The sequence below is a fragment of the Chanodichthys erythropterus genome, chromosome 14 (assembly GCF_024489055.1).
Source record: "Chanodichthys erythropterus isolate Z2021 chromosome 14, ASM2448905v1, whole genome shotgun sequence".
In the NCBI taxonomy this organism is placed as follows: Eukaryota; Metazoa; Chordata; class Actinopteri; order Cypriniformes; family Xenocyprididae; genus Chanodichthys; species Chanodichthys erythropterus.
This window is the reverse complement of record NC_090234.1, coordinates 10,609,801-10,623,792: the sequence shown is the minus strand read 5'-3', so window position 1 is coordinate 10,623,792 and position 13,992 is coordinate 10,609,801. Positions and strand designations below refer to the sequence as shown.

The 13,992-nt window shown below is 40.1% G+C and overlaps 1 long non-coding RNA gene across 1 annotated transcript; it reads right to left on the bottom strand.

Annotated features, from left to right (window-relative positions):
- Window positions 1–2,922: 2,922 nt before the first annotated feature.
- On the bottom strand, window positions 2,923–6,057 carry LOC137035391 (uncharacterized). Its single transcript, XR_010897074.1, has 3 exons — window positions 5,468–6,057; window positions 5,209–5,329; window positions 2,923–3,045 (listed from the first exon to the last, which is right to left on the bottom strand). It is a non-coding gene; the product is annotated as an uncharacterized lncRNA (long non-coding RNA).
- Between the last annotated feature and the right edge of the window lie 7,935 nt (window positions 6,058–13,992).

Here is a 13,992-nt window from a genome sequence, read left to right as displayed (position 1 = left end):
CCAAACTCGGTACACATATTGTTCTCATCAAGCCGGACAATTTTCTAATTTACATTAATTAGCTCCGACCAACAGGAAGTTGGCTATTTTTGTTTGAATGTTAATTTTTTGAAAAAACAGGCTATGAATTTTATACTACTACTCCTACAGGGTTTATCCAATTTACACCAAGCTTTTTTTAACTTGTTGCTAACACATTGAAGTTGTTTAATTGCAAACGGATTTTGGATACCTCAAACGGTTTGGCCGTGGCGAGGCAACAAATTTATGGCGAGAAAAAGGAAACAGGAAATGTGTTATAACGTCTGCATACATATATTGATCTTTATGAAACTTCACGAGTGTGTTAGTTGTAGTAGTCTGATCACATGGATGTGACTATTGTGAGTCAAAGTTATGGCGCCACCAACTGGCAGCAGGAAGTGTATCACTTTTTGAAATGCTTTGAGATCACCCTCTTATTTTTACCTGATTTGCTTCAAAATTCATCAGAATAATGTTAAAACTTGGCACATGTAATCCTTTGAAAATGGGCAGGGAGGAGGGGCTCTATAGCGGCACCTTGTAGTGCAGTAAATGTGGAGTGAATTTGACATAGTCCTTTGATGTTTAACCATTTTAAGTGCCTATTGCCCGCTGTGCACAGTTGCCCTGAAGCCACCGGGGTGGCGGTGCCACCGGGCTTGGGCCCGCCATCGCTGCTCGCAGCTATATATATATATATTTTTTTTTTTTTTTTTCCGTCTTCCGGGGCTTTTTGGGGGCCTTAACATGCTCAAAAACTCTTGAAAATTGGCACACACATTGGAATCCGCGGCCATTAGGACGCCCCAGAGGCTGGTATCCGGGCGTGGCAGGGGGGCTCGACAGCGCCCCCTTGAAAAATGTCTGAAAATTTGGTCCATATATCCCAGATAGCAAAATTGATATGGCCCAGATCTGGCGCAAATTTGACACTTTCCTTTGGCCCACTTTTGGCAGGAATGATGGCACTTGGGCGGTCCGCTCCTGTTTTCCAGATTTGGACCACAAGCAAGCCACAATAATGCCGCATGTCAGCCATAAACAAAACGAATGAAGCAGAACTGGCCCACATCTGGGCAACAGTTCATTTTGATTCTGGCCCAGATCCAACAACCTTGCTGTTGCCCAGATGTGGGCCAATTCTGCTTTATTCGATTTGGTAATGGCTGACATGCGGCATTGGTATGGATTGCTTGTGGCCCAGATCTGGCGCAAGTTTGACACTTTTCATTTGGCTGACTTTTGGCAGGAATGATGGCACTTGGGCGGTCCACTCCCGTTTTCCAGATTTGGACCACAAGCAAGCCACAGTAATGCCGCATGTCAGCCATAAACAAAACGAATGAAGCAGAACTGGCCCACATCTGGGCAACAGTTCATTTTGATTCTGGCCCAGATCCAACACCTTTGCTGTTGCCCAGATGTGGGCCAATTCTGCTTTATTCGATTTGTTTATGGCTGACAAGCGGCATTGGTATGGATTGCTTGTGGCCCAAATCTGGCCAACAGGAGTGGACCGCCCAAGTGCCATCATTCCATGCGGTATGTGGGCCAGAGCGAGGTGTTGGATCTGGGCCAGAATTAAAATGAACTGTTTGCCAGATGTGGGCCAGTTCTGCTTCATTTGTTTTGTTCATGGCTGACATGCGGCATAACTGTGGCTTGCTTGTGGCCCTAATCTGGCAAACAGGAGCGGACCGCCCAAGTGCCATTATTCCTGCCAAATGTGGGCCACATGAAAGTGTCAAGTGTGCAACAGATCCAACCCCTTTGCTCTGGCCCACATACCACATGGAATGATGGCACTTAGGCGGACCACTCCTGTTGGCCAGATTTGGGCCACAAGCAAGCCATACCAATGCTGCATGTCAGCCATAAGCAATACAAATAAAGCATAACTGGCCCTAATCTGGGCAACAGTTCATTTTAATTCTGGCCCAGATCCAACACCTCGCTCTGGCCCACATACTGCGTTGAATGATGGCATGATGAGCGGTCCACTCCTGTTTGAAAGATCTGGGCCACAATAAAGCCACAATCATGCCACACGTAAGCCAATAACAAACCAAATAATAAACCAGAACTGACCCTAATGTGGGCCACAGTATATTTTTATTTTAACCCTAGTGGATTAAAATAAAAATCCTCATGTGGCCCACATGCTGCCTAGAATGGTGACATTTTGACAACGCATTACTGTTTACCAGATCAGGCTATTTCAAAAGTCAAGTCACCTTTAATTTAACACTTTATAGACTGTTTCAAAGCAGCTTTACAGGTATAAACAGGAGAATGATTCAATTATTCCAGTTCAATTCTGCTGTAAAGCAGCTCTAAAAGAAATAGTGTCATTGTTCAGCTGAAGTCAGTATGTTTTAATTCAGTTCTGTTCAATAGCTGTATAAAGTTAATCAATTATGAAATCAGTTCAATTTGTTATAAAGCAGCTCTGCAAAAAACAGTGATGTCATCGTCCAGCTCAGTTCAGTTCTCATATGATAGTGTCAGTGCAATCAAATCAATATTATTGCTGAATATTAAGTGTCCCAAACTTAGCAAGCCAAAGGCAACAGGGGTAAGGAACCCAAAATCCATCAGGTTACAAAAATGGAGAAGAAAAAAAAAACCTTGGGAGAAACCAGGCTCAGTCAGGGACCAGTTCTCCTCTGGCCAATGAACGAATATGGTGTGATGTGATTCAGACAGCAACACAAGTCAGATTGTGGATTGGTATAATCTAGAATATTTCATATGGTTCCATCAGTTTGAAGATCAAGATACAACACGCCGGCATAGAGTTGAAGCTAGCCGTAGGGGTCTGTGCAGAGGACTTGTCTGGTTCTTGTGGTCTTTGCTGAGGATCTTTACCGATGGCTGTCAACGAAGTTCTCACAGGGGATCTGTCTGGCTTGTCTAGTTGACATGGTCTTCGTTGACATTTAGGCTTGCGTCGTGGTCATGCCAAGATGCAGGTCCACCATCTGATCTGGATTTGGAGGGGATCCAGCTGACTATGGTAACCTCGGGATAAGGAAGAGACAGACAAAATGTTGACTGAGTTTTGAACTCACACCAAAACTCCCATTATAATCAACAAACCTCTTATTTACATTGTGTTTGCACTGTTAGTTACGATGAACGTATTTGTTAGTGAGCAGAATTCGAGTTTCAATGATGAGATCACTGCTTACATACACTCAACATGACTGTGATCAGCTACAATGCTCATTCAAAGTTGCAACCTTTCATGCCACTATCTAAATATAATGCAATAGATCTAAATGTAATGTTATAATCAAGTTTTTAATAATACATATTATTATGTAATAATGTCACAGTTAATCTTTAAAATAAAAACAACATAAAGAAACAAAATAAAGAATATATTTTAAGTACTTTTTAATGGCATGTTTTTATGAAATAAGGACAGTCTCACTGAAACTAAAGCCACGTTCGTGCACCGTCTGCATGACGTAATGTTCGTCATCTGGAGGGCTCACGGACGTCTGCATACCTCGTCCGTGTGCAGGCCAAAATACAAGACTGTGTGGTGGATGGTGGATGCACTATTTTTATTCTCTGATCCTACCCAGCGAAGTCCCGTTGATGGCACGATTCGTGAATTAAATTGTACTGCATGTGTTGAACTCGGTCATCCATGCACATCTGTAGTTGAGTATACTTTGAAAGATGCGCAGACAAGACTACACGTGAGATGCGTCTGGCCGCGGAAAGTGAAGTATACCCGGGTCTTAATACAGCTACTGATGTCCACTTTCTCACAACTCATTTACTTTTCAATTAAGACTTCATTTCAAGACGTCATAAAATCAAAATTGACCTTACTTACTTTGTTAGTGCATATTACTAGTCTTGTGGTGAACAATTAATCCGTGCAAGTTAATACACCGAAAAAAATTGTTTGTCGTGGTAATCTTTAATCAAAATCTGAAATGTTACTTCTGGTCTGAAATGGTGTTCCTTCTCTGATAAAATAAAACCACTCCCCCCCCAACCCTTAGTCTGCTATGAGCGAGAGACGGAGAGGAGGAGCGTTAAATTAAAACTCTGCCCTCTATTCAATATTCTGTTTCGCTTGGAAATATGTCACAACACTGGAGAAAAGACGTTTGCACTTCCGGTTCACGGGGACTTTAACTCATTTAAGGCTGCTCCATTGGTGATATTTAACAAAACTGACATTTTTGACATTATCGTGTGTGTTATTGTTTCTTCAAGCATGACAGAGAACTCGATACTGGTGGGCCGTCCATGCTCACTATACTGGTGCATGTCTTTCTGTGCGTCGTGTGTGTGACTCGCGTTCGGTCCAGGCAATCGAACCAAGTGTGAAAGCACCCTTATATGCATTTTAAAAACCAACCTGTTTAACACGAAATACTATTCTTCTCATTTGTTTTACTATATTTATGGTCCACAAAATAAATAAAGGAATAAATTAAGACAGTTAGGATAGCCTACCATTATCAGCATGTTATGCTGAAATTTGTCTCTTGAGAATAGTTTGCACTTTGCTTTTTGTGTGATATACATTAGCTCACTTTCTGGCTCACACGGTGTATTTGACCAATTAGACGCGCAAACAGAGGCTTCAATGCTTGTCCGTCTTACACTCAGAGTATGCGCATAGAAACATCCTGCCAGTATTTAATTTTATTTTTAATATCAACCACGTCCTGCTCTTTACTTTCTCATTCATTCATGTTTCTTTATTAATAATGCCAATAGCCCTGCCCACTGAAAGCTGCGTGGACTGTCACACAAATACGAATATGACACATTTATAGGACATAAAGGTCTATGCAGTAAACGAAAGTAACTGGTGAAATGTTTCGAAATGTCCCTTGGCACAGCAGAGCACCAGTTTTAATAAAAGCATATGTTTAAGTTCAGCCACTATTTTACATACTTTAACATTTTCGCAGATGTTCAAGAAATTATTTTCGCCGATACTACAAACAAGCCGCAGCCGCATGAATCTGATGAGTTCAGGAGCTCTTGGTTACCATAGAAACGGTGCGGTGATGGCCTCAACATCGCGGTAGGCATCTCATTACTGCGGTATTGCGGTTATCGTAGCTCTAATTCAAGCATTCAACATCCTCGTAGTATAATACAAATTAATACACACATATAGCAAAATAGACAGTGTAACTGACTTACAGGTTTCTTAGACAGTCCATCTTCATTCCTCTTTTTCTCTTCTCACTCTGTCTCACATGCAAGTTGAAGTCATCTTTTGATGCAGGATTCTTCTTAATCTGTTGCTGTGAGCCTGATGTTTCTGACAAGTAATAAAACTAGTTAGTGCAGTATAATGTACAATGAATACATAGATGAATGTCCAATTGAATTATAGTCATAATTTTATTTTACTGTTATGCCATAATAAAGCATAAGTAAAAACACTTGTCTACAGTACCGTGCTGAACCGACTGCAGGTTGGGAAACAGTGAGTGAAAGGGAATTCATGCTGGTCAATGCTGGTTTTTACAGCAGGAGGATCTACATTGAGGAGACAGACAATGTATCACTTCAGTATTATTGACCACTGGATTTACAGTTTAACTGGGCTACATGGGACTTAACTGTATATCATGTTACTTAAGTAAAACCAAACTAACGTTAACTGAATGTATGCCGTCACGTGACGTGAATGAACGAAAGAGACTCAGTTCAAAAGACTCGGAGGTGAACTAATCAACGTTATTCACGAGATATTACATAAAATAGTTAAAAACAATGAACTAATCAGTCTTGATCTACTGGCCGTATCATAAGAAAAATGTAAACAGCGCGAACATAGCAAATTACTATGTCCGGTCACTTAATCATTGTAGCCTACACAAACTACAAATCTTCTACATAAACATTCTTTTTTTTTTTTTTTTTAAATAAAATCCTGAAAATCCAGAGATAGCAAAAGTTGAAATGACTAAGTAACTTAAATTCAAATAGCCTTACCTATGTGTTTGCTTGCTAACGATTTAAGTAATCATTAGCTAACTTTAATATCACATAAATACTCCAATCAAATATAACGAAGCAATCGCCAACAACATAAAAACATTGTTTAAATCCATTATTTTTTATGAAGTCTTACCTTGACTTTACTTTGTGCAGTTTTCAACCGTCAATTCTCCAGCCGATCCTCTCTGCTGTTTAGGCGCCTTTTCCGCGCGCCTACTTTTAAATTTAAAGGGCCGGAAATAGGAATTCGAACCAGTTTGAATGCTATTAAATAATGATCTCTAATAAAGTTAGCTGAAGCCTATAACATGATAATAATAATAAAATAAAAATACAAAATGTTTGAAAAGTTAATAGCCTAATATCAAATCAAATAATATAAAAAAACAATGTTCTCATTGCAGTTTTATGCTGTGCTGATTTACCCATTCATAATTTAATTTATCAATTAATAATATGACAGGCTATTTTTATTAATAAAAAAGTCATTTATAAATGTAAATGTCAATATTCAGTTAAAATGTAAGACAAAATAAATATTTTTATTAATGTTTGTTTTGTAATGTTTTATTTATTAGTTTATTCATTCATTCATTTATGTACTTATTACAATATCAGGGTCACTTAAGCAGTTTATAAAATGACACTGCCTGCTTACATTGTTAATCCTGCATTTCATTCAACCAATCATATTTGAGTGACAAGTTTACAGTTTATGTCAAGTTTATGCATACAACCAGGGTTTTGTGCCGGTTATCATTTACTTTAAGGATAATGGGTTGGGTTAGGTTTAGGGTAGCATTAGGACTAACTTGTCCTTGGGATATTGTTACAAGTTCAACAAAACATGGACAGTGGAATATGTTCTGCTTGAAACCATGGCAAAGATTTTAACACACAGCAGCTCAAAATGTCACTCTACTAAATATATGTTCCAAGACCATAGTTCACTAATTTTAACTATGTTGTACACGTTTCTCAATCAGACACTTTACTTACAGTACATGTACAGCATAACTGACTGTAAGAGCTGTAATAGTGCACATCGGTGTTTCTGCTCTACAGTACAGACACACATGCTGTGTTTTCATGTTTTATGGGGACCATGCAGAGACATAATGGTTTTTATACTGTACAAACTGCATAACCTATCCCTCTACATTAAACCTACCCATCACAGAAAACTTTCTACAATTTACATTTTCCAAAAACATCATTTATTATTACCCCCCTTCCCCATTTATTGTACATCCCCCCCTCCCCTAGCCCTAAACCTACCCACCACACACAACTTTCTGCATGTTTTGAATTAAAAAAAGAAAAAAGTTTTGTATGTTTTTAAGCCATTTGGTTGTAATGCAAATGTCATTATAGATATTTGTGTCCTCACAAACCACATATACCTGTACACACAAACACACCAATAAAGTTATGTTAAAAAAACCTGAAATATCTGCCTTCTCCAGATTAGCCTGTACAATTAAGTGTTGCATCCTACATCAAATATCCCTGAAAAGTATTAATGATATATTTTCAGCTCCATTTTTAGCTATACATTTAAATTAACCAGTTTTAAAAGGTGCTCCATACAAAGCCAGAAGTAGCCTAGTTTTTTATGATATTTAGAGCATATTTGCTGTGTCAACTGTACCAAATATTTACCAACATTGGACCTAATTGTTATGAACTATTAACATGCTTACTGTTCCATTTTGAGCTTACACCCTGGTTGGCCAGTGCTGACTGTGAGATACATATGCCAAATATGGTCCAAAGTTGGAGTAATGGAGTACAGTTGGCGTTCACATTCAGAATCGCCAGTGATTACACTCTGTCATCTTTGCCAAAACTGGTCCAGATATGTTTTAAGATAACTGGGCCACATTTGCTGCATTATATGTGGGCCAGTTTAGGCTTACATCCTGGTTAGCCAGTGCTGACTGTGCTGTACATTAGCCAAATGTGGTCCAAAGTTGAAATAATGTATCTGGCCCATAGTTGTTATGCTATTTGTGGGCCACTTTAGGTTCACATTCAGAATCGTCAGTGATTACACTCCGTCATCTTTGCCAAAACTGGCCCAGATATGTTTTAAGAATAACTGGGCCACATTTGCTGCATTATATGTGGGCCAGTTTAGGCTTACACTCTGGTTAGCCAGTGCTGACTGTGCCGTACATTAACCAAATGTGGTCCAAAGTTGAAGTAATGTATCTGGGCCATATTTGTTATGCCATTTGTGGGCCACTTTAGGTGCACATTCAGAATCGCCAGTGATTACACTCCGTCATCTTTGCCAAAACTGGCCCAGATATGTTTTAAGAATAACTGGGCCACATTTGCTGCATTATATGTGGGCCAGTTTAGGCTTACATCCTGGTTAGCCAGTGCTGACTGTGCCGTACATTAGCCAAATGTGGTCCAAAGTTGAAATAATGTATCTGGCCCATAGTTGTTATGCCATTTGTGGGCCACTTTAGGTTCACATTCAGAATCGCCAGTGATTACACTCCGTCATCTTTGCCAAAACTGGCCCAGATATGTTTTAAGAATAACTGGGCCACATTTGCTGCATTATATGTGGGCCAGTTTAGGCTTACATCCTGGTTAGCCAGTGCTGACTGTGCCGTACATTAGCCAAATGTGGTCCAAAGTTGAAATAATGTATCTGGCCCATAGTTGTTATGCCATTTGTGGGCCACTTAAGGTTCACATTCAGATTTGCCAGTTATTACTGTCCCACAATTTAGCCAAAACTGGCCCAGATATGTTTTAAGATAACTAGGCCACATTTGCTGCATTATATGTGGGCCAGTTTAGGCTTACATCCTGGTTAGCCAGTGCTGACTGTGCCGTACATTAGCCAAATGTGGTCCAAAGTTGGTGTAATGTATCTGGGCCATATTTGTTATGCCACGTCTGGGCCACTTTAGGTTCACATTCAGAATCGCCCGTGTTTACTTTCCACATCTTTGCCAAAACTGGCCCAGTTGTGTTTTAAGATAACTGGGCCACATTTGCTGCATTATATGGGGGCCAGTTTAGGCTTACATCCTGGTTAGCCAGTGCTGACTGTGCCGTACATTAGCCAAATGTGGTCCAAAGTTGAAATAATGTATCTGGCCCATAGTTGTTATGCCATTTGTGGGCCACTTTAGGTTCACATTCAGAATCGTCAGTGATTACACTCCATAATCTTTGCCAAAACTGGCCCAGATATGTTTTAAGAATAACTGGGCCACATTTTCTGCATTATATGTGGGCCAGTTTAGGCTTACATCCTGGTTAGCCAGTGCTGACTGTGCCGTACATTAGCCAAATGTGGTCCAAAGTTGAAATAATGTATCTGGCCCATAGTTGTTATGCCATTTGTGGGCCACTTAAGGTTCACATTCAGATTTGCCAGTTATTACTGTCCCACAATTTAGCCAAAACTGGCCCAGATATGTTTTAAGAATAACTGGGCCACATTTGCTGCATTATATGTGGGCCAGTTTAGGCTTACATCCTGGTTAGCCAGTGCTGACTGTGCCGTACATTAGCCAAATGTGGTCCAAAGTTGGTGTAATGTATCTGGGCCATATTTGTTATGCCATTTGTGGGCCACTTAAGGTTCACATTCAGATTTGCCAGTTATTACTGTCCCACAATTTAGCCAAAACTGGCCCAGATATGTTTTAAGATAACTGGGCCACATTTGCTGCATTATATGTGGGCCAGTTTAGGCTTACATCCTGGTTAGCCAGTGCTGACTGTGCTGTACATTAGCCAAATGTGGTCCAAAGTTGAAATAATGTATCTGGCCCATAGTTGTTATGCCATTTGTGGGCCACTTTAGGTTCACATTCAGAATCGCCAGTGATTACACTCCGTCATCTTTGCCAAAACTGGCCCAGATATGTTTTAAGAATAACTGGGCCACATTTTCTGCATTATATGTGGGCCAGTTTAGGCTTACATCCTGGTTAGCCAGTGCTGACTGTGCTGTACATTAGCCAAATGTGGTCCAAAGTTGAAATAATGTATCTGGCCCATAGTTGTTATGCCATTTGTGGGCCACTTTAGGTTCACATTCAGAATCGCCAGTGATTACACTCCGTCATCTTTGCCAAAACTGGCCCAGATATGTTTTAAGAATAACTGGGCCACATTTTCTGCATTATATGTGGGCCAGTTTAGGCTTACATCCTGGTTAGCCAGTGCTGACTGTGCCGTACATTAGCCAAATGTGGTCCAAAGTTGAAATAATGTATCTGGCCCATAGTTGTTATGCCATTTGTGGGCCACTTTAGGTTCACATTCAGAATCGTCAGTGATTACACTCCGTCATCTTTGCCAAAACTGGCCCAGATATGTTTTAAGAATAACTGGGCCACATTTTCTGCATTATATGTGGGCCAGTTTAGGCTTACACCCTGTTAGCCAGTGCTGACTGTGCCGTACATTAACCAAATGTGGTCCAAAGTTGAAGTAATGTATCTGGGCCATATTTGTTATGCCAATTGTGGGCCACTTAAGGTTCACATTCAGATTTGCCAGTTATTACTGTCCCACAATTTAGCCAAAACTGGCCCAGATATGTTTTAAGATAACTGGGCCACATTTGCTGCATTATATGTGGGCCAGTTTAGGCTTACACCCTGCTAGCCAGTGCTGACTGTGCCGTACATTAGCCAAATGTGGTCCAAAGTTGGTGTAATGTATCTGGGCCATATTTGTTATGCCACGTCTGGGCCACTTAAGGTTCACATTCAGAATCGCCCGTGTTTACTTTCCACATCTTTGCCAAAACTGGCCCAGTTGTGTTTTAAGATAACTGGGCCACATTTGCTGCAGCATATGTGGGCCATATTTGGTTTAAAGCCAGATTAGCCATTAATGATTGTGCCACATTTTTGCCAAAGATGGCCCACATTTGGTTTGCGATATTTGGCCCATATTCATTATTTATCACACGGGCCACTTCAGGCTCACATTCAGATTACACATTGCCGTAAGTGCCGCATCTTTGCCTAAAAAGGCCCACATGTGATTTGAAATATTTGGGCCATATTTGCCATGTTACATGTGGGCCACTTAAGGCTCACATACATTTTGTCCGGGCCATAAGAAGGCCTGTAGTGCCGCATCATTGCCTAAAGTGGCCCACATCCGTTTGCTATCTGGGATTAAACACGCTTGCACGTATTAGTATGAAACTCGGTACACATATAGACCTCATCGGGCCGAACAACTTTCGTACTCTAAGTTAAACGCCACGCCAACAGGAAGTCAGCTATTAAGGGTTGTTTGAAAAACGCATGCTCTGGAATTTGATATACTCCTCCTAGACGATTAATCCGATCGCCACCAAACTCGGTCAGCATGAAGTCAAGGAACTGATGATTAAAAATTGCCAGGGGATTTTTGATATCTCTAACGGTTTGGCCGTGGCGAGGCAACGAATTTATGGCGAGAAAAAGGAAACAGGAAATGTGTTATAACGTCTGCATACATATATTGATCTTTATGAAACTTCACGAGTGTGTTGGTTGTAGTAGTCTGATCACATGGATGTGACTATTGTGAGTCAAAGTTATAGCGCCACCAACTGGCAGCAGGAAGTGTATCACTTTTTGAAATGCTTTGAGATCACCCTCTTATTTTTACCTGATTTGCTTCAAACTTCATCAATGTAATGGCAATACACAGCAGATGTAGACCTATGACAGGATTTTTGATATTTGAAATATTGTTGCCATGGCAACAGGTCAAACTGTAATAATATTCTTGAGTGTTTTTGAGGCTCTTAACATGCTTCAAATTGCATGAAACTCAACACACACATCAATATTGTCAACCAGTAGACATGGACAAAGCCATAGAAATGGGCGTGGTGGAGGGGCTCAGTAGCGCCACCTATTGACAAAAGTGGGGGGGTTAGATTTCCTACAGTCACCAAACTCGGTACACATATTGTTCTCATCAAGCCGGACAATTTTCTAATTTACATTCATTAGCTCTGACCAACAGGAAGTCGGCTATTTTTGTTTGAATGTTAATTTTTTGAAAAAACAGGCTATGAATTTTATACTACTACTCCTACAGGGTTTATCCAATTTACACCAAGCTTTTTTTAACTTGTTGCTAACACATTGAAGTTGTTTAATTGCAAACGGATTTTGGATACCTCAAACGGTTTGGCCGTGGCGAGGCAACAAATTTATGGCGAGAAAAAGGAAACAGGAAATGTGTTATAACGTCTGCATACATATATTGATCTTTATGAAACTTCACGAGTGTGTTAGTTGTAGTAGTCTGATCACATGGATGTGACTATTGTGAGTCAAAGTTATAGCACCACCAACTGGCAGCAGGAAGTGTATCACTTTTTGAAATGCTTTGAGATCACCCTCTTATTTTTACCTGATTTGCTTCAAACTTCATCAGTGTAATGTCAATACACAGCAGATGTAGACCTATGACAGGATTTTTGATATTTGAAATATCGTTGCCATGGCAACAGGTCAAACTGTAATAATATTCTTGAGTGTTTTTGAGGCTCTTAACATGCTTCAAATTGCATGAAACTCGACACACACATCAATATTGTCAACCAGTAGACATGGACAAAGCCATAGAAATGGGCGTGGTGAAGGGGCTCAGTAGCGCCACCTTTTGTCAAAAGTGGGGGGGTTAGTTTTTCCTACAGTCACCAAACTCGGTACATATATTGACCTCATCAAGCCGGACAATTTTCTAATTTACATTCATTAGCTCCGACCAACAGGAAGTCGGCTATTTTTGTTTGAATGTTAATTTTTTGAAAAAACAGGCTATGAATTTTATACTACTACTCCTACAGGGTTTATCCAATTTACACCAAGCTTTTTTTAACTTGTTGCTAACACATTGAAGTTGTTTAATTGCAAACGGATTTTGGATATCTCAAACGGTTTGGCCGTGGCGAGGCAACGAATTTATGGCAAGAAAAGGGAAACAAAGTGTTATAACTTCTGCATACATTAATTGATTTTGATGAAACTTTGGCTTAGTCTTCGTTGTACAAGGCTTATCACATGGATTTGACTATTGTGATTCAAAGTCATAGCGCCACCAACTGGAAGCAGAAAATGTGTCACTTTCAGCATACATTGAGATCACCCTCTTATTTTTACCTGATTTGCTTCAAAATTCATCAGAATAATGTTAAAACTTGGCACATGTAATCCTTTGAAAATGGGGAGGGAGGAGGGGCTCTATAGCGGTACCTTGTAGTGCAGTAAATGTGGAGTGAATTTGACATAGTCCTTTGATGTTTAACCGTTTTAAGTGCCTATTGCCCGCTGTGCACAGTTGCCCTGAAGCCACCGGGGTGGCGGTGCCACCGGGCTTGGGCCCGCCATCGCTGCTCGCAGCTATATTAACTCCCGTTGTCTTCTCATGAGCTCCCTCTGTTGCTCTGGCTCAAAGGATCAGGATAGATAGACAGGAGAGATCGCGCAAACGTCCTCGCAATCATTGCATAATTTAGAGGAAAATTAATAGAAATGCACAGAAAAGTGACGCAAACATAGGGTATGATATCAATATATTTCTAAATGTGTAAGCCTTTGGATTTAAAAGACTTAATGCAGTTGTTTTGTGCATTCTTGTAATTGTAAATAAATGAAGCAGGTGCAACTGAATAGGTATGCGTTTCCTTTTTATGTCAATATAAAGTTAGATTTAGCATGATTGATCTGCACTCCTGACATAAATTAATAAATTATTGTTACTGTAACATTTTTTTATTGTAAAACATTGTTCAAATATTGATGCTGGAATCTTAAATCTTTAAGTAAAAAACAACCGTTCGCAAGTTTGGATCGCTAAATCTTGAATGACTGTCAACTGTTGAATGAATGAGTGTCACGTCCAGCTTGTTTACTTCGAACCGGAAGACACTCCCACTTTTGACGCAAGCCCAGACCTAACTGTTATATATAGTTTATATAT